Source organism: Hydra viridissima, unplaced genomic scaffold, assembly GCF_058129835.1.
Source record: "Hydra viridissima isolate aposymbiotic clone 2 unplaced genomic scaffold, HvirCarnegie_v1 scaffold_1, whole genome shotgun sequence".
Classification (NCBI taxonomy): Eukaryota; Metazoa; Cnidaria; class Hydrozoa; order Anthoathecata; family Hydridae; genus Hydra; species Hydra viridissima.
Genome location: NW_028324300.1, coordinates 29,826,372 through 29,851,805, shown reverse-complemented (window position 1 = coordinate 29,851,805; position 25,434 = coordinate 29,826,372). Strand labels below are relative to the sequence as shown.

The following is a 25,434-nucleotide window of genomic DNA, read 5'->3' as shown; positions in this document are numbered from 1 at the left end:
ATGTATGTATGTATGTATGTATGTATGTATGTATGTATGTATGTATGTATGTATGTATGTATGTATGTATGTATGTATGTATGTATGTATGTATGTATGTATGTATGTATGTATGTATGTATGTATGTATGTATGTATGTATGTATGTATGTATGTATGTATGTATGTATGTATGTATGTATGTATGTATGTATGTATGTATGTATGTATGTATGTATGTATGTATGTATGTATGTATGTATGTATGTATGTATGTATGTATGTATGTATGTATGTATGTATGTATGTATGTATGTATGTATGTATACAACTATATTATAAAATAGGCCCTCAGAATTATCATGAAATTTATAATTGTAATGGGTGGATGAAAGATTTTAGGTTTGGATGGGGGAGAAAAGTGCTTTTTTCGCATAATTGGTCATTTTTTGCAAAAAGGATTGCGAATGTAACCAGTGGCGTACCTAGGGTAAATAGTGCCTGGGGCAAACACCGATCTCGCGCCCCTCTTCCCCCACATAAAGTGCTTAACTACAATTTTTTAATAAATGATGACACAAACTTTATTTTATATAATTTTCGCTTATTGTATCGCAACCAAGCCTCTTTTGCGCCCCTTTCAGGCTGGCGCCCATGGCACGTACCCTGCCTGCCCTACCCTAGATACGCCACTGAATGTAACTTTTGTTGTATTAAAAATTCTTTTTATTTTTGTTAAAAAGTTCGTTTTTATTTTTATGTTAAATTGCTACATTTATTTGTTAAGTAATAATCATTCAATGCAGTGTGAAAAGTATGCACGACAATAATAATTTCTATATGTTCTTTACATTATATCACAGGAAACATATCACTGAACTGATCAAGAGCTGGGAGAGTTTAAATAAAGATAAAAATAAGAACTCAAAAGCATTAGAAAAAACTAGATAAGTTTTTAAAAAGAAAGGAGAGAAAGTTTTATGGACTGCTACAAAAAATATCCAAGATATTCTAAAGAAGACTAAGGTAAATAAAGTAGTAATTGACATGTGCCAGTAGATAACCATTTAAAAGGAAAATTGTTAAAATAAGCCCTACTCTAGTGAAATCATTTTAAAAGTAGCGGGAAAATACTCTCCTGCCATTTCGCTGTACCCACCGAAACGCGGCAAGCATTTGGCAGCTTTGAGAAAGGATGGCTATATATCAATGTTAACGTGCTACGCTCTTGTCTAATTTTTTAAGTTTTGTTCCGAAATTTGCTAAGGAAACGTTACAAATAAGCTTAATTTTAAAAGGTAAGTACGTTTTTTTTGAATATTAGATGATTATATTTTGAAATAGGTATGTTTGATACCAATTAAAGTTATTTATCATCTATTACAGTCCACCTATGAGGGTGGTTAAATATTGGATCAGAATATTTAAAAAGTTTACTAATTGACAAGGGTGGTCAATTACTCAGTAATTCCTTTGTTTATTTTAATTCATCGTAATATGCATGTTTCATGTTTTTATAGCAAACGACACTGTTTTTTGAATTTTTAACATTATAGTTTAGGTGTATCTAATAGATGACCAGGTGGTCAAATAATAAAACAAGGATGTGTCAACTTCTGAAACCATTTTTTTTTTGTATAGTTTTAGATTTATTATGCCTGCGATAAAAGGCCAATTTCGGAATTAATCAGAGAAGACGATGAAGGAAGTCATCCAAGATGTAAGAACTAATAATACACCAGTCCAGACAGCAGCTAAAAAATGTGGTGTACCGAGAATTACTCTAAAATATAAAGTGGGAGGCAAGTCACCAATGGAAAGAAAAATGGTACCTCAAACCATCCTAAGCTATGATGAGGAAACAGTTATTGCTAGTTGAGTTCTAAAAATGGCACAAGCAGGGTTCTGTTTAACTGTAAAACAGCTTCAAGATAGTGTTCAACAGTTAATGACTGACCTTAGGAGAGACAATCCCTTTTCTGACAATTGCCCTGGGAGGACATGGGTCCGAGGATTTTTAAGAAGAAATGGTAACATATCAAAACATCAGCTTTTTCATTTCGAAAGCCAAAACTTAACAGTTTCCCGTGCATCAGTGACACAGGACAATATTTTAGGGTGGTTCACGGAAGTTGAAGAGTATTTAAAAAAAAAAAATAATTTACAAGTTCTGATGGACCCCTCACGGCTCTTTAATTGCGACGGGACCGCCTTTTTTCTTAACCCGAAAGGAACTAAAGTCCTAGCAGCAAAAGGAGATAAGACAATATATTAACAAGCTAATTCAGATGACAAGGATTGTCTGACTTTACTAATTACTGGCAATCCCAACGGCAGTGTTGTAACTCCATTGGTGGTCAACAAATATGAGCGCCTGCCTCCGGAATTAACGCTAAATTTTTTTGCTTTCAATTGGGCACTTGGAAAAAGTGATTCCGGTTGGATGCAGACGGAATTTTTTTTGGAATTCTTGGTAAACTTTTATCTTTGGCTTAAAAGAAATAATACAACACTTCCTGTTATTTTATTTGTTGATGGACATGTTTCCCATATAAGTCTGCAGACAAGTCAGTTCTTCGACCAAAATGGGATTATATTGTTGGCTTTATGTGCTAATGCTACGCACATTCTACAGCCTGTAGATGTTACAGTGTTTCGCATGTTAAAAGAAAATTGGAAGCAACATGTTCATGGTTGGCGCAGCAATCACTTAGATGACCCCATCTTGAAGAAAAAAGATTTTGGTAAACTGCTAAAAGAAGTAGTGGATAAGCATGTTACTCATTCTGTGCTAGCCAACGGTTTCCGAAAGTGAGGACTCTATCCCTGGGATCCAACCGTACCTTTGGTTGCAGAACATAAAAATGACATTGCTGTGCAGAATGTTATGCAGGATGATGACCTACATTCACGTTTGAAATATGTTAAGCAGGGATTCCAATTCTTGAATGAGATTATGGGGAAAGACAAATTGGAATTATTTGAGCAATCTACAGTTGATTGGGAAGGTGACCCTTCTGGCAGATCACTTTTCTTTTTGTGGAAGAAAACTGAATAAGAACTTAAAAGACTTAACACTAAATCTAAACAAATAGCTTCGAATGACAGCACCGCATTTGGAAAGGGTGAGGACATTGCAGGACCATTGAATGTGTTGTCTCCCATATTTGAAGGCAATGAAGATACCGCAATCGCAAGACCCTCACATGTACTGTCTCTCATAGTTGAAGGCAATGAATATACCGCAAATGCAGGGGAGTCAAACATATCTCCTTTTAAAAAATATATCTTCTGTCTTCCTGTTGGCAAGAAAAAGCCACAGAAGAAAAGGCCAAAAGAAAGAATACTCGCTATTGTGTCTGGGGAGCTCGGCTAATTGTATTTCCGAAAGAAAATGAACAAGAAGAAAGAAATTGAAAAACTAAAGCAAGAAAGAGCAGCTAAAAGGGAAAGAAAGAAAGAAAAGAAAATGGAAGAAAAAGAGAGGGAAAAAAAGGAAAAGAAAAGTAAGCAAAAAATCAAAAAACAGAAATGGTATGAAGAGCCTGATTCAGACTCACTACTTTCCATTCCTGAGCTTAGCGAAGGTGAAGATTCTGACTGATATATAGATTCTTTAGATGAAGATACAACTTCTCTGGAAAAGGATGACTTTGTAATTGTGGAGTATAAAGGGAGTCATTTTCCAGGGAAGATAGTCCAAGTTGTGGCTGAGGGCTTGATATAGCCACAATGGTTAAGAGTGGCGTTTCTCTTTATCGTTGGCCAATAAAGGAATAGAAGCTTATATATATAAGGGAATAAATACAAAAGAAAATCCGCCATCTAAACTTGTGTTCTCGACGTGGTTCATATCTCATATCAGAGATGAACGCTTTTCATTCATCATTTCATTTTTAATGATGTATTTGTGTTGCATTGCTTCAAAAATATTCAAAATGTCTTTGCAATTTTATATTCACTGAAATAAAATAAAATTATTATCACTGCTTTTATTTTTCTCTCATTGAACAAATGGTCAACTACTAAAGCAAAGGACGGTCAGATACTGAAAAAAAAATTTTTTTACGGTCAATTACTAACATAACATCATGCTTAAAAAAAAACATGAAAAGATAGTACTTTGTAAAATATTGCTTAACAGTATGCTAGAAGATGGTATAGTAAGTTGTTAGAACTATTAAGACTATATAATTGGCAAACAATCTTAAAGATATAGCAGTTATATGGAGTTTTTTCTCTTAAGAGGCCAGTTACTGGTACATTTACCTTAGCCCTAATTTGGGCTCACAATTATACAGACATAAAATATTTGAGAGACCAATGAACATCCATAAGATGAATCATGGGTAAAAAATTAAGCAGTTTACACAGAAAAAGAAAAAAAGACAACAGTGGAGGTTGAAACATAAGCAGGTAGCTCAACGAGATGAACAGCTTACTAAGAGAGATTAATAGGTTATATCTAAAAATCCGGACAAAGTTTAAGGGATCATAACTTCCTCGTTTTTTAATGTTTTATAAAAGTAAAAAAAGTATTTTATAAAGATGTATTTAATTTATTCAATATAATATTCAACTTGATTCAATCACTCCATTTTGTTTGACACAGTCAATCAAACTCTTGGTGCGACTAACTGTTTCTTGGATAACATTAGGATCAACTTTGGTCAAACAATACTTAATTCTTTCTTTAAGTTGTGAAAATTTTCTTTCTTGCCAATTATTCTTATACATATGACCTTTCAATATTGACCAAAAATGGGTCTGCATTCGGGTATATTTGGTGGATTATCTTTTTTTGGTACAATTTCAATATTTTTAGCCTTTAAATATTCCAATACGCTTTTGACATAATGAGCAAATGCAAGATCTGACCAGAACACAATAATATCATTTAAATGATGCTCTTCTATAAACGGGATAAGTCTCTTTTGAACACAATGCTCTAAGTAAATAAACTGGTTGATAGCGTTGTTAGATTCTCCAATTCTTAAGATCATTTGCTCATCTCGCTTCGGAATCTTTTGCTTTTTATAACATTTGATAGCAGACTGATTGCTGAGTATTTTATTCACATACGGTTGCGAAATACTGAAGTTACGAGCTATTTACCTCTGTGAAATACCATCTTGATAGTCAAACATGGTTTTAACTTAGAAACCTTACTTTTTGGCATTTTTTTGGCTCTACGACCAGGTTTTTTTCATGTCCAAATTTGTTTTCAGCGCGTTTTAATATGTCATAAATGGTAGTTCTTGGAATATTTTCAGCAAGAAAATTCTTTACTGTGAATATTTTGCCGAGATTTATATTTTCCAAATAAAACCCATAGACACTTTTCCGCTGCTCATCTTCGTTTTTATGGTTCACCTTCATTTTTAAATGATTGGTTCAAATACTTTTTATGTTTTTCTAAAAAAAGAATATGTGAGCTAAATAAATATATTTTAATTATTATGTATACTTATTTTAACACGAAGCAAAATTAACTTTAGCTTTGTCCGGATTTTTAGTTATCACCCGTTACTTGACTTCAAAACTAAAGCTTTACTTAGATACCAGTGATATAAATACTAGCTAAGACTCGGATCGTTCATTTGATATTACCTAGCCAGGTGCAGGTAACGACAAACCACAATTAGCCGAGGATATCATTAAAGAAGTTGTCATGGCTGCAGTTTTTAAAAACACTTCATCTTGAGATTTGATGCATGTATGCAAAGTTTTGATTGTTAGTTCAGGTTTCCACATGTTAAAGATTTTTCAGTCTCATTTTTTCATTTGGCGAGCAAATAAGAAGACCATTCATGAAAAAGCTGTAGAACATAATGAGGGATTGAAAGTTTGATGTCTTAGCTATATTAATAGAGACATTAAGCTTCTTGGTATTCCAGGTAAGGAACATGGAAGCATAAGCTTCTTGGTATTCCAGGTAAGGAACATGGAACTGGAGCTACTCAGTGTGATGTTTTAGCTTTGGTATTGGATGCTATGGAATGTGTGATGATGTGAAGGGATTATGTTTTTACACAACTGCCTCAAACACAAGAAGGCATTTGGGAACTATTCTCATGTTTAGAAAAAAGACAGGATTCTATATTACTATAGCTTACATCTAGAAGGTATACTCATTAGCTTCATTTTAAGCATTTATGGGAGCAAAGTAGTATAGGCAAAACAGCCGCAGTGTAATATTTCATTTACATCTTCGTTGTCAAGAAACCAATTTACTACAAGGTTATCTTAGCGCATTCAGAGGTACGACAAAACTTATTGCAATGAATGTTACTTAGTAAAACTTTGAAGATCGCATGTTAGGAATAAACAAAGATCTAGGAAGATAACTGTTTGCTGTACTGTAACTGATGAATGACACAAAGTGACAGATGTGCTGTCTAGTAGGTAATTGAGCTTCATGATGTTTAAATCAAGTTTTCATTGATTGCTTGTCCTCATAAACTCCCACTCTGATTTTATATATGTTTTATTTTCAAAAAATCAATAGCTCTTACAATAGGAACATGTCAAATAAAAAATTTTTATGATTAAGACAGCTTTTTTGTTTCAGATGTGGTTTTATTAAACCTAGTATTCATAACTTTCTCAATGAAAATATTATTAATATTTCTAAATCAAAATTTAGCTGAAAATATATTCAAATTAGTTCAGCCTAAAATCTCAGAATTTGAAAATGTTAGTGTAAAGCATGCTGTTCAGCAGTTTGCTTACCTGTATTAACGAAAATGCAAATATTTTCAATATATTGTCAAAAATTTTGAAAAGAAGTTAGTGAATTAGCTAAAAGAATACTTCGTTTTTAGAGAAACACATAATGAACCAACAACAAGTAGATATATTAACTTTGTGTCACGAAGACTGCACCAGTCAGCACACCACAAACGTTTGAGTACCAAGACTCTTCCTTTACTATGACAGCCATTCGGGTGTAGTCAAATGTAGAAAGCACTTTTCATCCATATCCAGAAAGTATTTTTCTGTATCCAGAAAAGTTAACTCTTTCTTCTGTAACTTTTTTCTAAAAGGTGTAAAAAACAAACACACAAAAACAAAAAAAATATATAGAAAAGAAAAGTTAAGCAATTACTCAATATAGCTTTACCTTCTCAAATAGGAACTCTTGTTTTAACAGCAACAATACCGCCAACCAACCAATGACCTTAAATAACAGATAGACTTTTAACAGTGAAGCTCCTTAGTTAAAAAGGAGAACGCAAAACTAATTATTTCTATGTTAATTTAAAGGCATCAAACTTAAACATTTCTCTGAGCACTTTCTATTTTTCTAAAACTGTTAAATGGTACGCTTTTATGCCTTAAAAAATGACAAAAGGGAAAAATAAAGTACTCACCATGGATCTCTATATTATTGCTCTACCATTTTGCTATCTAAGCGATATTGTACCTAACAAAACAGAAATTTTACAGATGAGTGGCTTCATAACGAGGTTTTTAGTGAAATAGCAGAAATACAGTAAAAAGTGGTCAGTAAGTACGTCAGCCTTAGATCGAATACGCTGCAGAAAAGATGACGGTTGGATCCACAACTCGAAGTGTTTCGCTAGCGGTTGACAAAAATCCAGCTCGCTAGCCTAATACGGCTTTTTGTCTAATCCATTACGGTTCCTCAAAGAAAGAATAGAGAGCTTACGATATGAAAACTGCAACGGCAACGGAGACGACAAAGGTCTGGATCGAGCGGTTGCGACTAGCAGTTGCGGTATTCATATAAAATTAGTTACGAATTTCTGCTTCAAAAAAAAAGAAAACATCTTGAAATAAACAAAAAAAAAATTAAAAATGGCTCCTTTAAGAAATGTTAGAAATAGTTTATTGCTTGCATTAGAATCAAATATCATAGACGACGAGGAATTTTTACTACTGTACAAATTTAATTCGTCTAAGAATCCAGATTTACCGTTTTGGAGTTATAAGAAATTTTGTTTAGAAATCATGTCTGATGATGAATGCAAAAGTGAATTTAGATTTCTACGTAGTGATATATATTGCTTACTCAATGTACTTCAACTACCTCAAGAGTTTGTATGTTATAATGGGTTAAAAGTTACTCCGGTAGAAGCACTGTGTATTTTTTTAAAACGATTCTCCTACCCATGTAGACTACTCGATATGATACTTGATATATATATATATATATATACATATATATATATATATATATATATATATATATATATACATTTATACTTATGTATATATCTTAAATTTGTATCAGAAATTAAATAATTACTTTGTTACACTTTTGAAGCAAGTACTACTTTGATCTATTTTTAAGCCGTTTTCAGAGAACACGAATTTCAGCGTTTTGACGTTGCGTAAAAAGTTTTAAAACGGCATTTCAGGGAATCCCATCCATTGCGCATGCCTAGTGTCAAATATTTGTCATAAATTGTAGAAGTTGCCGTTGCAGTTTTCTTATCGTAAGCTCTCTAATCAAAGTTCTTGAGAAAGCCATACTGGAATGGCCAAACAGCCTAAGTTTACCGGCCACTGCTGCAAGCAAAACCGAAATATTGGAGGTTAACGAAAAGCTAATACAAGTGTATTAAAAAAAGTATTGTTTACTCCACTGAAATTCAAAGTTCTTTGATCACTACTTTTGGTCGTATAAACAGATTCACTTTCGGCGTAAAATGTTAAAAGCAGATGAAGGCTGCAAAATCAATCAAAGTTTTAATTAAAACCACGAGATTGATAAAAAGTTTTGGACAACAAAAATGTTTATTCTGTTCGCCGTTGCAGACTACTTCCAAAGAACGGTATTCATTAAGATCGCTGATCAAGGCATTGATCATAAAATTTTGGAGAAGGCAGTTAAGAATATAAATCTAAGACCAGAACTCATTCTTGTTGGATCTGGAAACTATTAGTAAAGACAATGACTCCGCATTATGTTTTGGAGGCTGAAGCGGAGGCGCTGTGAGCTACGAAATGAACAAATCTTTAAAGGTCTCTACCTTTTACTAAAATCCTTCGAGAACTCTCCAACGCCCGCCACCTTCAAGTCAGACACGCATTATTTTCTGGTAAAGCCACCGCTGAAAAATGAAGTCTGCGATATTTAAATTGTTACGACGCATTATCTGTTAAAGTTAAATTGTTTAGAAATACAAAACAAAACGCACGAATAAGAAGTCCGTTTGAATTTCATTTAAACTACACCTTTTTACACCAGACTTCTTTTGCTCCTGCGGATATTTCCATGACCACATCAGCAAAAGATCCAGCAGTTTGCAAATCTTGAAAAATTATTTTGTTGAACATAGTTCCGCTTTTTTTTAAATTTACAGTTTCTGATTGCATGAAACACTATATTAGTAGCACAGCAATTGCGTTTGGTATTGCAATGGAAATGTCACAGCTCTAAATCTAAATTCAATAATCTTTGCACGTGATTACCGCACTTGACCCATCTGATTGCCACGTGACCCAAATTAGGAGTATGTTATTTGTCGTACTTCCCTATATAATGCTAACCTATTCTTAGCCAAGTCCACATATCTACAACGCGATTTTAAACTACGGTGTTGGTGAGTATAATTTGCTCGGATGAAGCCCATGGTTGTTAGTTCTCCATAATTAGAAAAATTTTATTGGTTAAACTAAACGCAATCCTCTCAGAAAGAAGTCTTTTTTAATTCAATCGTTGTATGCATCTGTTTGTCTTCAAAAATGTAAATGTAATTGTTGCTTTGTCTGGAAAGATTTAAAATGGCTCAGCTAATTAAGTAAAAGTAGATAGTATCCAATAAAGATTGGGGATAAAATAACTGACCACCGATGTGTGAATACTTGCTTCCAAAAACGGAGTCGAAATTCCCGACTAAATAAACTTATGCAATGTTCAGAAAGACATTTTAAATAATGAATTACTATAGATTGTGATAAACTGATCAATTTTCAAAACTAGCGCAAGTATTTGAATGGTCACACAAGAACAAAATTCCTTACGTAGTCGGAATTACCGACTAAGAAAAGTTATGAAATTCAAAAAGACGTTTTAAATTTGTCAGTGATCATAACCTACACTGTTACGGTGTTGGTTGTGTGTTGGTGCATGATACTATATGAACACCTATTAGGTGTTGCCGTTAAAAGATGTTGATGTAAAAAAAGGTGTTCTTGTTACATTAACACTCCAAACATTTGATGAATGTTTATCTAAAGACGAGCAAAATTTTATAATTTATTATTGAAAAAATATAATAATAATAATTACTAAGACATATTCCTACTATATTTCATTTTTAGTTAATTTCATAAAAGAAAAACTAGGTAATGTTACCTTTTCATTTACTTTACTTTTTTCATCTGTAGATGATGAGAAAGAATTCTCAATAGAGAGTTCTTTCTTTTAAATATTTTCAGTCGGAAGTTCAATCTTTTGTTCAACCCATTGTGGTCTTCTATTTATTGTACCCCTGAATAAACTAAACAAAAATCATATGAGAACAAATAAGATCTTCATAAAACAATTAATATACAAAATAAAAAAATCACACAAATACATTTATATACCATGTATAATAATATCTAACACTGCATTTATCAAATAGGTTCCTGAAAGGTTTTTGAAAACTTTTTCATATCATCATTTTAAATCAAAGATCCTTTAAATAGGCAAAAGTTTATGCAAACAAACTTTAATTTTTTATAATTTCTTTATTAGTTTTATTTTTCCTTAACAATATGGTGCCTTACAATCAGTAGTATTATTTGTATGATGCATTAACTGATTTTAAGACTCTAACGAGTTGTAATACAGCTGATTATACTCAGTTGAATTAGAACTAAGAATGGAAGCCTTATAATCAATTAAATATAATCAGCTATTTTGTGTTTGTAAACTATTTTATAAATAGTTTACAAACACAAAATATGTGACTCTGACAAAAAAAAGTTAAACTTAAAAAAACATAAAATTATTAAAATAAGATGTTAAAGATAAAATCAAAAATATATTTAAACCATTTTAACAAAGTCATTATAAAAGTAAATAAATAGGTTTTACAATTTTGATGTTACTCATTTTTCTAATTTGCATAATTATTTCTAATATTTTAAAAACTGCCTCTTGTTTTTTGCAATGTATTAAATTAAACGCTACACTCAGTGAAGTGCTGACAAGAAGAACTTCAATTAAAATTGCACAGGGAATAGAAAATTTATCAATTGTAACTGCAAAGTTCCCATTTTCATAGTGAAAAGGAATTATATTCTATAAATAAATAAATAAATCAAATAGATCAAAAAAAGTTTTTTTTGATGTTAATCAAAAAAAAAAAGAAGGCAGAACAATTTTAATCAGTATAGTTTCATTAAAGATATATCCATTTAAAACAACTTATATTTTATATTAACTTGTTTATTAATTTCGCAAATAATACACTAAGAACAATAAATAATACAATAAATTATGCAATAATAGTTATGCAATAATACAGATATACAATGGGGTTTCAAGTCTTAACAATAACTTTAAACTAAATAATTACTATTATCAATTTTACATTAAATGATTTAAGAAATTTTGAAAAAATTAAAATTGCTGTTGTGGTAAATTCAAGAAACCGTGTTCAACTTGTTTCTCCATGTAATAAATCAAAGCTTGTGTTTTGGAGTTAAAGAGTTGAGAGAGGGTTTTAACAATAACTAAAAAATGTAGCTCCATAAACCTTATAAAGGGAATTCAAAAAAACTTTAATTTTAAAGTTAAACTTACCTTATCAGGAAATTCTACAAGTTTTTGACGAAATCTAGCGACAATAAATTGAAATCCAATTGTATGTGAATCAGAAGAAGATATTGTAGGATTTACCATCTTTACCAGATTAAGATGAGATGAATATCTCTTTAAAATTGGGGCCCATTTCATACAAATATTTCTTAGTGGATCTTTCATTAAAACTTGAACCTCTTCAAAGTCTAGTCCATTATCCTTTTACAGTGAGCTCTCATTTAACTGATACACTTAGACCATTCTCTTGCTTTCATTATATACCTAAAAAAATATAATTTTTCACAGTTACCACTAATAAAATGAGGATACCAATAAGAATTTTAAGGAGATTTAAGGTGAAATTTCACCAATTTTTAAGGAGATTTAACCCTGAAAAGGAAAATTTTCATCAAAAAATAAAGACAACTAAGGAGAAAGTCATTAGTTTTTACACATTATCTTTGTTTTCAAATAAATAGAAAAACGTCAAAAACAAATTAGGTAAAGAAATTCTTACATTTTCAGCTGATAAAAAGTAGGACTTAAATAATTCTAACTCTTTAAAAAATCCAAAAGTTTCTCTTGCATTATTACGTTGCATGAAAGTTGTTTCCATTACAACCTCTTGTTCGAGCGAGGTTTGAACATTGTTTGAAAATGTAACAAGCTAAAGTGTTTTATTAAAATATGTAATAAACATTTATACACTAAAAAATATGTTAATTTATAAAATAGATATAAAGCTAATATGTGGTACCCAATTTTTTGTGACAATCTAGGAAATGCAATTTAAAAAGATTGGGAGCAAATAGATAATTGTAAACTTACATATGCCTAATTTACAACTTCTGATACTTCATTAATATTGCTAATAAGTCTTAATGGTTCATTAATATCACTGTCACTTACTGCTCTAAAATAGATTAGGGCACAATAAAAATATATAATATGATCATAAAATAAAAAAAAAAATTATTAAATTGAAAGAGCATTGATCATCCATATCACATTTTAAAAATCCGGAAAAATGATTGCGTAAAATATCTGGAAAAATCCGGAACATATTTTCCATTATTTTCCTCTTAATCTTGCTTTGAAAGTAAACAAAGAAAATTAGGAGAAATTAATGAAAACTGACAAACTTTTCATCTTTTTATAGATATTTAATTTAATTAGGTTTTAAATATTTAAAGATTTTTAAGGAGGAGTGAAACACTGCAATAAAAATATATATATTACATAAAAATATATCAAATACATAATAATCAAGTATATATATATAAAAAAAACCTCTTCATTGCCTTTGACACAGCAGCTTTTGCATATTTCCTTCGCTTTTCAATGACAGAAGTACAATTAATTTTTCTTCAATAATTTTTGAACGTGTCAATAATTCTTTGGTGGAAGCATTTCTAGTAGTAAAAAAATAAATTAACGTTTTTCTTTTCTAGTCAATTTTTTCGTGTCTTGTTTTGTATAGTTTCCATTATTACTTAAAATAATATTAAAATATAAAAAGCTTTATAATTTAAAATTCAATTTATAATTTATAATTCTATTAAAATTTTATTCATAATAAATTAAAAATCACATGTTAAGTTTTTTAGATTTACTCAATATATTTAAAATTCATAACACAACTATAATAAAAAATTTTTATAATAGTTATAATAAAACTTTACATTTTTTATGCAAGGATAAAATATTTTTAAACAACAAAATATTATAATTTAATTAATTCAATTCAACCAATACACAGCAGATTAACTCACTGAATATTGAACAGCTTTGAACTTTGGGTACTTTTCTTGAATAACCATCACCAGCTCATTTAATTGAATTTCATTTATATATCTATGATATTTATATATCTATGATTATCTTGCTTCCACAATTGCATCTGTTGGGATTTCAAATTTCAAACCTGGCCATTGTTTTGAAGAAATACTTTATTTCCAACAACTTCTTCTGATGATTCATTAAATGCTAAACTTGACACTTGACGTTCCAAAAAAACTAGTTTCAAATTATTATTTTTAACTAAAAAATCTAGGGTTTCTTTATCATCTATTTCTGCACCAGAACCATCATACAATTGCAGCAAAGTACTGGACAAACATGGGCACTTATTGCCACATTTCGACAGCAAATCAGAATATGATGTGTATAGAATAACTTTAATTGTGTCACCTTTTTGTACATTAATAGATTGCATCTGCAAATATCGATGATAATATATAACGCAGAAAGTAAATTAGTTATTTTTTTTATTTGTATATAATCAACTAATTAGTATTAAATTAGTATATAGTTAATGCTATCATTAATATTAATTATCATTAGTATAAGATAAAAACATCATGACCTACCTGCTGGCTTTATAAGAGGGTAATAGGGAGGACGCAGAAGTTTGCCAGGGCCCTGGGTTTTTTCAAAGGCCAAAGAAAAAAAGTTACATTACATAGTTACTAGTTTTGTTTGTTTTTGAATAAAATAAATTATAAACATAAAAGGCAGAAATAACAACTCATGAAAAATATTCATATAAAAAATAATCGGACAATGAACTCTTTTTCTTTTATTTCAACAGATATAGATGCACTTAATTTAAGAAAAAAAAAGTCAAGTAAAGAAAATGAGTTTTTATGATGCTCTACAACATATGAGTTAATCAAAGGAAAAAATGATATTGCTATTTCTTGGCACATTGCATGCCAAACATTGTTAATAGACATCAAATAATTTATTTTAACAGCTTTTTCTTTGCTTAGAATCAAATAAGATACTGTCAACTGTTTTCCCTGGACTGCTAATTTTTCTGTATGAAAAATTGTGTTCAAATATGGTTTAAATGGTTCAAAAAGTACTTCTTGAGCATGACGAAGAGATATCTTTGCATATGAGATAGATCCTGAAAAATAAAATATTTGTATTATATTGCAAGAAAAAAAAACAAATATGTGATTCATCAATTATTATGATTGCAGCTTACCTGGAACAATATAATAAGTCCTTTCAAGAAGACATCTACAAGTTTCATGCATTTGAAATCTTTTTGAAAATGAATGTATAGGGTTTTTGAATTGATGACAAACTCTAAGTAGCTTTTTAAAAATCTGATGCCGTTGTTCAAAACTCATGCACCAGAAAGGTTTCATTGTTCCCATGTAACTTAAAAGGTCAGGATAGTGAGTGATAAAATGAAGCTTTGCTGCTACTCTTGTGCCATTACATAATGTTTTGATAAAGTAAACAAGTTGTAAAATAAGAAAATACAACGGTTCAATATGTTCATTACATCTAAAATCAATAAAATTTTATAATTGATAATCATCATATCCCAATAAGGTGCATCCTCATCATTGAAATTATTAAAAAGAAACAATGGCAAACACAAAGAAATGGTTAGCATTTCACTAGCAGTAAGTGCTAGCTTTGATGTCATATTAGTTGACGTCAATATTAAATTCACTGGCAATTTTACATCTCTTAGCAATAAATTCATAACAATCAATGTTAGTTTTCGCTTGACCATATAGTGATTCAAAAATGTTGAAGTTACAACATGGCTTATTCCTTCGAAAAAATCATGCATGAAATCACTTGGGAAAAAAGCAGGTAAAAATACATACGGTAAGTGTAAAAACGGAGATACCTCCAAACATCCATGTCGTTGTTTTGTACTATCAACAATATAAGATTCGTGAGTTCTTTGAAATACATTTGTGTTTTCCTGTCTAACACAGGAGTAACAATGTCTACATATGTATCCACTATGAAAATGTGATTGCAAACCAAGAAGCGGATGAACTATTTAATTGTCAGCAGCAATAAAACATGCAATACAGGATACTCTTCATCACTTACAAAAAATATATTAAATAATTAGTTGAACAAGTCATCAATAATTGGCTTAAAAAACTCATTGAGTGTAATTTTTTTAACCAATTTAAAATTGTACAATGAAGCTAAATGATAGTTGCCCATTTTAGATCCATTATTGTTTTGGTTTAAAATAGAAAAATAAATGGCTGAGATTTTATGTATACCCCTGCTGTTACCTATTGGGTTATATACCTCTAACTCATCAGAATACAAACCAATGTAGGGTAATTCCATATCAATTAAGCCAAGCCATGTCACCATACATCTCAGATTTTGCTGATTTTTATACAGTTGAGAGTACTTAGTAAAACAAGAAATCCTAGAAAACCTTAGCTTCTAGCTCCAATAGGATCCTGAAATATGATCATTTTACTTTCAACTGATCTTGGTCAGGCCCCTCTTGTCCTCTTAGAATTGAAACCTTTGTTTAAAGGTTCCAAGTCACATAGCTTTAAAAATATTTGATATTTTGACTTAAAAATTTGTACCTGACTATTTTCAGGGTTGAACAATTAAATAAAATAATAAAAAATGTTTTTAAGTACCTGTAGTTATCAATTTAAATAAATTTAGGCAATTTTTTATACACCTGATTTTGATGCTCAAGAAACCCGCATGACCTTGATGATATCAAAAAAATATTTTACACATTATTCTAAATTTTATGATTTTTCACAAAACATAAGAATTTTGATCTGCGAGTATATGGATTTCCATATATGGATAACGGGGCACAGGCCCCACCTTTTTGTAGCGGAATCTTGCAATACATTTTCCACTACCTTTCAGACTAGCTAGAGCTATGAAAATTTCTGTATTTATATAGTGTTAATAAACGAGCATTTTAATGTTAAAAAAGGGCCGAAGACACTAGGGGAGGGGGCTGGGGGCATGTGCCCCACCTTTTTGAGGTGAATCTTGAGATGGATTTTTCACTATCTTCCAGACAAGCTGCAGCTCTGAAACTTTGAGCATTTGTGTAGTCCTGATGAACATGCGTTAAAATTGTTTCAGGTCAGACAACCAGATAGTCCATGGGGCTGGGGCACCTGGGACTATCTGGTTGTCTGACCTTTGTTCCATTTGGTTTTGATCATTCTATTTTCAATAATCTTTCTTAAATTGTTTTAAGAAATTTAATGTTTATAAGAATTTTGATTTGCATGTATAAGATTAAAAACAGTCTAACATAATGATTTTAACAGAATTTTATTTTGTATAATTTAAAATTTGAATTAAAAAAGATTAATACATTTTGCTAATTCTAAAATGGTAACAGCAAGTTGTTAACAGAAACAAAAAACATCCTGTCACTACACTAGTATAAAAGAAATTTGTTGCCTATTTAAGTCATCATTAACATTTTTAACATTAACAAATTGAGTATAATTAAACATGGTGAAAAGGAAACTTTCTTTTTGTCAAAGTAAGATTAAAGAAATCAATCACTGTTTAGTTTTGTATTACCATGGTGATTGCTTAAGTTGCTTTAATTAAATTAATTACCATTGGTTTCTCATTTTAAATTAATCTCAAATTCTTTTTAGTGTTACAGTAAGAATGGATTCATGTGATTTTGGAAAAAAGTTAAATGATACTTGTCATAAACTAAGTTATTGTAGAAAGATTGATTTAAAGAAATTTGATTGCTATAGAGAAGATGCCAGAGAAGAATTTATTTGGAGATCTGGAATAACAGATGATAAAGTTTTAACAATTTGCCTTCATCATGCAAAGATTTATGGTACACACTTTGAAAAGAAGCACACAAAATGTTGTAATTTATTGGACAAGCATAAATAAAAAAGAAAAGCAATCAAAGGTAAATATTGTTGATAAGAAATTATTGTAAAATCTTTTTTGAATAATGAAATTAAAAAATGAAATTAAATTCTGGTTATGCATTATATATTGAAATAAGTACAAATAATTTTCATATTGATAGGTAATTACTATAATCAAATTGTTCTTTTCATTTCAGAGAGTCATGTAATAACATTAGACATGGCAAAACAATTGAGAATTAATTTTCCAAATGTTGTGCCTGGATATCAACTTTGTCGGAGATGCTTTGATGCTATAATCTGTAAAGTTCATGAACAAGATAATTGTGAACTTGAAGAATCTATTTCATGTGGTACTTCTGAAAAGTCATGAGAGCCATTAAATGTTAGTTTTGAAGCAATAGGTGTATCCCCCATAAAATTTCATGGCATTCCAAAGCATCAATGGTTATCTGTTGCTAAAAGAAAAGTTATAAAAACAATGTCAAAGTATGAAGAGCATATGTCAAAGTATGAAGAGCATATTTCAAAAGTATATAATGTTAGGGAAGAAGAACTGAAACATAAAATTCCTCATACGAAAATTATTGACAAAAGTAAATGCGATGATCTAGACAAACTAACAGCAGAAATAAAAGAAAGGTTAATTGTTTCTGACCAAAAAACTAAAATTCAGTTGTTAACATTTACACCCGAGTCTTGGTCAAGAAACTTTGCTGCAAGATACTTCAACGTCACTATATACCAAATTAAAGAAGCGCGCAAACTAAAGAAAATAAGTGGGATTTTTTCAGTTCCAGGCACTAAGAAAGGAAAAATATATTCAGAAATAACATTAAATAGAGTCAACAATGTATACCATGATGACGAATTTACTAGACAAATACCTGGTAAAAAAGATTACTAAGTATTAGTAGAAAACAACACATGCAAAAGCGCCTTATTTTATGTAAACTTAAAGAACTTTGTGTTTCTCTTAAAACTAAATATCCTCAAGAAGTTATTGGATTTTCTAAGTTTTGCAGTTTAAGACCAAAATGGTGTATAACTGTTGGAGCATCAGGCACTCATTCTGTTTGTGTATGTACCCTCTATCAAAACGCAATACTCTTGACCAATGTTATACAAATAAAATGTACTTACAAAGATCTAATGACAAAAGTTGTTTGTGATGTGACAAGTAACGAGTGCATGGTTCATCCATGTCCGAACTGTCCAGGTATAGTTTCTTTAAAGAAGTTTCTGGATGCACAACTAATTGACAATGACAACCCAGCAAGCAAACGACGTCGTGTCAACGTCGAAGCAAGGTTGAAATTTCAACGTTGGAATTTTACTTTCTATAGTTTATAGTTTCTTTAAAGAAGTTTCTGGATGCACAACTAATTGACAATGACAACCCAGCAAGCAAACGACGTCGTGTCAACGTCGAAGCAAGGTTGAAATTTCAACGTTGGAATTTTACTTTCGCATTCCCCTATTTTTTTTTACAGATTTAGAAAGATCTTCATTTTTTTTACAGATTAAGAAAGATCTTCGTTTTCTAATACGTTTTCTTATCTAAAGATAAGAAAACATATTAGAAATAATACTTTTAGACCAACTTAATGTACTCTAATCTCAATCTGAAAAATTTAAAAATGCAAAAGCGTAATTATTCGCCATTTTTTCATCGCGATGACGAATTTTAAAACAATTTAAATGTTATAGTTATAGACCTGGTTTTTATTTTTTGATTCCTATATCGCTATTTCCGGTTCGATTAACTTTCGAATGAAGATTCGAATGTTAATCGTACCGGATATAGCGATATAGCAAACAAGAAATAAAGACCAGGTCTATAACTATAACATTTAAATTGTTTTAAATGGGTTTAAAACTTAAAAGTTAAAGCAGCGGCGAAAACCATGTTTACTTTCTAAATTATTACTTTCCACTTTGATAATTCGTTATCTCGTTGAAAAAATGGCGAATATTAGCATTTTCGTCATGAGTAACTTTAACACTAATGCAATTTTAATACTAGTAATGATTATTGAAAAGAATTCATGTTTTTATCTTACACAGCTTTAATTAAAAACATATTTTTTTGGTTTGTAATTAAAGCTAAAAATGCTATAACGGCAATAACGATAAATTAGTCTTGAGAGAACTCGTATTTATTGATGCTTATATATATATATATATATATATATATATATATATATATATATATATATATATATATATACATATACAGTGGTGGCCAAAAGTCTTGGAACAACATATTTTATGTTCTGATAAATTTTTATACTAAAAATAATAAACGATAACAGTAAAATAAATAAAAAAATAAATAAGTTCTAAGTATTTATATTCTAAGTTATTATATTCTAAGTATCTAATATTTTTAGTATAAAAATTTATCATAACATAAAATATGTTGTTCCAAGACTTTTGGCCACCACTATATATATATATATATATATATATATATATATATATACACACACACACACACACACACACACACACACACACACACACACACACACACACACACACACACACACACACACACACACACACACACACACACACACACACACACACACACACACACACACACACACACACATTCATATGATATACATACATATCATGTTATGATAAATTTGTTATAGTAATAATAGAAATATATGATAATAACACAATAAATATAATAATAATAATAAATAATAATAAGTAAATGATAATACTAGTGATATTAGTTATAAGAAAATAAATTAATAACTTTGAAACCTATAATAATGGATTTTTTACACATTTATTTTGATATTTTTATTTATTCATTTTACTATTATATTTTCCTTATTTATTTTTTTATAAATTAATTTTTCCTTTTGAATTAGATAAACAGATGTACAATAATTTAAATATTGAAAACACATGTGAGTGTGACAAACAAAGTGTCTTGGACCAGAGCAGTTTGCTTTGAATATGCAAAGGATGGCTCATAAGAGGAATTTGAGCAGAATCTTACATCAAACTGGGTAAATTGACAAAGTATTTTAGTCTAATAGGAGTATGGAGTCATCACTGAAAAAAAATGTCTAATTCAACTGATGATTGGTATTAATTCAAACTGAAATACATAAAGCTAAATGGTAATTAAGTATTTATTATTATTAAATGATGTACTCTGTTAACATAATGACTTTAACATCTCTCTATTTATTTACATTCACAATATTTACATAAAAATACTATTTCTTAAGGGTTCTTTCAATTCTACTAAATTATTTGCATTATTTGTAATGACTTAAATAAATGTCCACTATACTCCTAAGATAACAATTAAATGACAATTAAGAGTTGTACCAGCTCATCTGAAAAAAGACATGCAATTACTAATTTAGCACAATTCTTGCTGTTAATTAAGTTTTTTGCTTTTTTTATTTTTTTTCTTTCTCTTTTACATTAAATAAAAAGTTGTTCTTTTTCAATAAAAAGAAAAAGAAAAGAAAGAAACGCCAATTAGTTATTTTCCTTCCTTCTTTCTTAGGAGCCTTTTATGATATTCCATAAAAAGCAACGAGGAATAATTCAAGTCAAAAAATATTATCTGGTACCTTTTCCTATCATGCTATTGTTTTACTTTTTATTTTAAATCATTTAAATTAATTTTTAGACCTTCAAAATAACATATTAATGATGTTTACTGTAGTAAGTTTTATGTTAAACTTTTTAAATGTTAAATTGGTTTTTAAAGGTTATACTGCAACCTTTTCTATACCTGATGGCTATTCTGGACTCACTGCTTTATTAGCCAACATACCAATCCCCTTTAAGTCAACTACTACCTCTTCTATATGTGGAGGTTTTTCTGGACTCAAACCAACATTAAACAATCATTCCACTATTAGTATATCAGAAAGCTCATTCACCAATGTTTCTGCTGGTATTCCTCAAACCTACATGAATTAAAATAGAAGAGATTCTGCATGTGATTGGGACGAGTTAATTAGCTCAAAAAATCTGAAAGGTAATGGTAGGTTTATTTAAAATAATTATTTTTTGTAGATTTTTATATAATCTCACTTCTTTTGAGACCCAGGTTGATATACTTGAAAATTTAACACATTAAGTAACTAATTGATTACTCCACACTTTAAGTAATTTATAAGTACTGTTTGTTTTCAACTTAGGATTTCAACATACAGTATTACAGAAGTTGGCCCAAATAACCTTGCAAATGAATGAAATTTCTAAAAAGTTAGCAATTAATGACACCAGGATGAAAGATGCTAAAAGAGAGATACTAATACAATTTGATGATGTTAATGTTCTATATGAATTTGATTGAAAACTTGGAGCTGACAAAAGAGTTCTTAAAAAGTCTGTAAGTTATTTTTCATTAAAATTTACCATTGATTAATGTTATTGTGTGGACATTATCTATATCTTGGGTATTGGGTGGATGTTCCCAAAAATGTCCATTGAGAATATAGATCTTCTATTGTGCAAGATTGCCACATTGTTCATAGAGATATAATTTTGTATTCTATTTTTATATCAGCTGAGGCAGCTAACTTCCATTGATGGTAACAATCAAAAGAAAAGTATTACAAACATGATAAACAGGTTAAAACATTTCTTTAATAATAATACTTACTAGTTTTGTAAAGAAAAATGGTTCCACCGATTTTTTATTTTTAGAAAGATTTTAAAATGTTGAAATTCTCTTTTGACATGTTTAATCTTGTGTTGCCAACGTTATAAACCAATTCTCTAATTTTAGGGCTGATGACAAACAGACTTCAAAGTTTAATTTGGTTGGTTCGAAAGGAAAACTAACTGTGAAATTACCTATGGAAGGGTTAAATATTTATAAAGCTATAATTAGTAGGATATTATTTAGATTTTAAATTAGGCAAGATGCAGATCTATATTGTTTTATTAAAAACATTTTTGTATACTACTTTTTATTGGCTGCCTGTTGAAAATAAATAAATTTTGTTCAATTCATAAAAAATAGGTGTCAAACTTTTTATGCACAAGTTCATCAAAAAATAAAATAAATCTGTTTACACAACTAAAAATTGAAAACTTCATGTATTCGTATAAAATAATTTTACTGGAAGATTTTCTTTCCTCCTTTCTCTGCATTTTTATTCACTTCACGAAGTTTGAATATTTTTGCATGTATTTTCTAGAACCGATTAAGCGCTGTGATGTCAAAGAAACTCGGACGTTTATAGCCTTCTGCTTGAAATATGCTCCTTATCGTTTAAGTGGAGGTAAACGGAAATCCTGCAACCAAAAAGTAAAAGATGAAGAAGTTCTTGAAGAAGGTGATAATGAAAATCAAGATGACGATGACTGTGAAGTAGAGGGTGACGTTGAGTCAAACGAAAGCGAAGTGGTGAAAAAGAGAAAGAAATTTTTAAATACAAATACATTTTAGTAAATGTTTTAAAGTATTATCTTTCGAAAGTTCATAAAACGTAACGTCAGTTCAACGGTAATTTCTTAACGTTGAATCAACGTTGATATTTCAACGTCGATATTTTGTTTCCAAACAACGCTTAAAGCAACGTCCGTAAAACAACGTTGAATCAACGTTAAATCAACGTTGAAATGCTGGCTGGGGAGATGTCATTCAATCAGTGTCAAGAAACAGACAGAACAATATTGATCTATCAGACAACAACAATGAAAGAATACAAATTGATGTTATCAGAGGCAATAAACAAGTTAACAGCTCATTCCTACATTGCAAAATGCCAAGCAAGATACCTAAAGCAACAAAAGGGAAACTTAGCAAAAAACTGCTGTATTGTCTTAGGTGACTTTGCAGAAAACTTCACTTATGTGATTCAAGATGAAATCCAAAGTTACCATTGGTGTCAATGCACATTGCACCCCGTTGCCCTCTATTTATTAAACGAAAATGACCAACTTGAAGAAAAATCGTTTTGCTTTATCTCAGAAGATAATGAGCATGACACTGGTTTTGTGATGATATTCTTTTAAATAGTTAACAAATAGTTAACTATTTAAAAGAATATCATCCTAAAATTTCAAAGATTCTTTATTTTTCTGATGGTTGTGCTGCACAGTATAAAAATCACAAAAACCTTTACAATATTTGTCTCCATAAAAATGATTTTGACATTGATGCAGAGTGGACATTTTTTGTTTTTGACTTCTGGATCTTTTGGTGCTCTAAAATAACACGTCAATGCAATACAAAAACTTCAGTATAAAAAAAAAAAACGTTGATGTTAATAATGGGCTAATAGTAATTATAAATATAATCGTTCATCAATTTTTTTTAAGATTAATATAGCAGTCGTTTCTTTGAAAAACTTATATTGCTGTATTATGCTATGCATATTATATTCAGACTTATTTGTCATTAAACAACATGGTTGACAATACATTTAGACATCGCTTTAAACCTATGACAGCAAAAAATGGGTTGACTTGTACTATTATTCCCACTAACTATTCATTCTAAGCACTTTGCAATACTCTAAGCATCAGTCTTGTACGGAAAGTATCGGGTGGTCACTGGATCGGTCATTTTTTACGATATTCACCCTATGATATCCATACAGATTTGGCATCGGTCTCAGAAGGACTGATTTTTCCACTGCTAGATTCGAAGTATCGTTGATGGTAGTATCGTACATACGAGACTTCCGAGACTCTGATTTTACAATACTCTACGGTGTTATTGACGTTAATTCATCATTGAAATCCCTAGTGATGCATGCGTTTTATTTCATTATTTAATACGCTTTAATTGGTGCACCAGTTACAAACTAATGGTTTTTTTTAATGTTGATCTACACGTTCCCATTGACGAGTAAATCAAGTTAATAAGCTAGTTAAGAAAAAGATTGTAAACTCTTTTGCTTTTTTTTATGTATAAGTCGACAAAATCTCTTTTCTTAGATGGGCAAAAATATTAGTCAATAAAAATAAGTAAATGAAGTATCATCACAAAAATGCAAAACTTACCTTTCGAATACTTTTCATCAAGATACTTTTAAAAGATTGAAGTTAACAAAAATGGTAAAGATTAAAGCCAACATTTTTTTTAGAAGAATTTGAAAATGTCGAGTCCAATCGAACATGATATAACTAATACTTATTTGTTATCACTTATTTGAGATAACGTTTCTTGTTAAATAATACTTATTAATATCACTTATTTGACATAACGTATCGCATTTTTATTCAAATGAAATGAAATGCATCAGTATACAAATTGACTTTGAATAAAAAATATCTACCAATTGTAAACAATATAAAACGAACTAAATTTAAAGGGCAACATATCAAATATTGCGGAGATTGAATACAGAGTTCACCAAAGATAAACGCTAAAGATGCAACTAATTCTAAGATGTCTAGGTGACTAAAAAAAAAATCCTTTGAGAAACGGTAAAAATATAAAAGAACATTTTAATGAGTTAATGCTAATTTCTTAGACATTAAGAAATATTATATATATCAAAAATATTTTAACAACTATTTAAATATATTTTTACTACATTAATTAGCCAAACTACTAAAAGTATTTGAGGCTTATCATTTTAAAAGCATCATAAAAGCAATAAAACATTTTTAAAATAAAAACAGTCCTGATGAAACTTTCGGTTCTCTTTCTCTAATAGCATTCATCAACTATTTATTTATATATCAACTATTTATATATTATTCCTCTAATAGTAAACATTTATAGCAGAAAAATCAGGCAACTCTTCATTACACCAGGGGCGTGTCTAGGGGATGTCTGCTACGTCGCTGGAGATACCCAAAATATGTATATATATATATTTTTTCACAACTTCAATATTTTGTTGAATAAATATGACGCGTCGGTAGATAAAAGCAAACAGAGCAAATACTTATAGCAAACTAAAGCAATAATTAAGCAAACTATACAAGGAATAAATTATTTAAAATCAATTTCGGATACAGTGTATCCTAATCTACCTTTAATAACTGATTTTAATAACTTTAATTTGCTCA

The 25,434-nt window shown here is 29.9% G+C and overlaps 4 pseudogenes across 1 annotated transcript; 2 read left to right on the top strand and 2 right to left on the bottom strand.

Moving 5' to 3' along the window:
- Positions 1–10,409: 10,409 nt before the first annotated feature.
- Positions 10,410–13,991, bottom strand: LOC149894417 (uncharacterized; annotated as a pseudogene).
- A 289-nt stretch (positions 13,992–14,280) lies between these two features.
- Positions 14,281–15,886, bottom strand: LOC149894416 (uncharacterized; annotated as a pseudogene).
- Positions 15,887–17,185: 1,299 nt separating this feature from the next.
- Positions 17,186–23,911, top strand: LOC149894414 (uncharacterized; annotated as a pseudogene).
- LOC149894415 (uncharacterized) lies at positions 21,100–22,855 on the top strand (annotated as a pseudogene). The gene is made up of 5 exons (XR_016446141.1): positions 21,100–21,439; positions 21,597–21,790; positions 21,968–22,032; positions 22,190–22,293; positions 22,605–22,855. The product of XR_016446141.1 is annotated as an uncharacterized LOC149894415 (transcript).
- Positions 23,912–25,434: the final 1,523 nt, after the last annotated feature.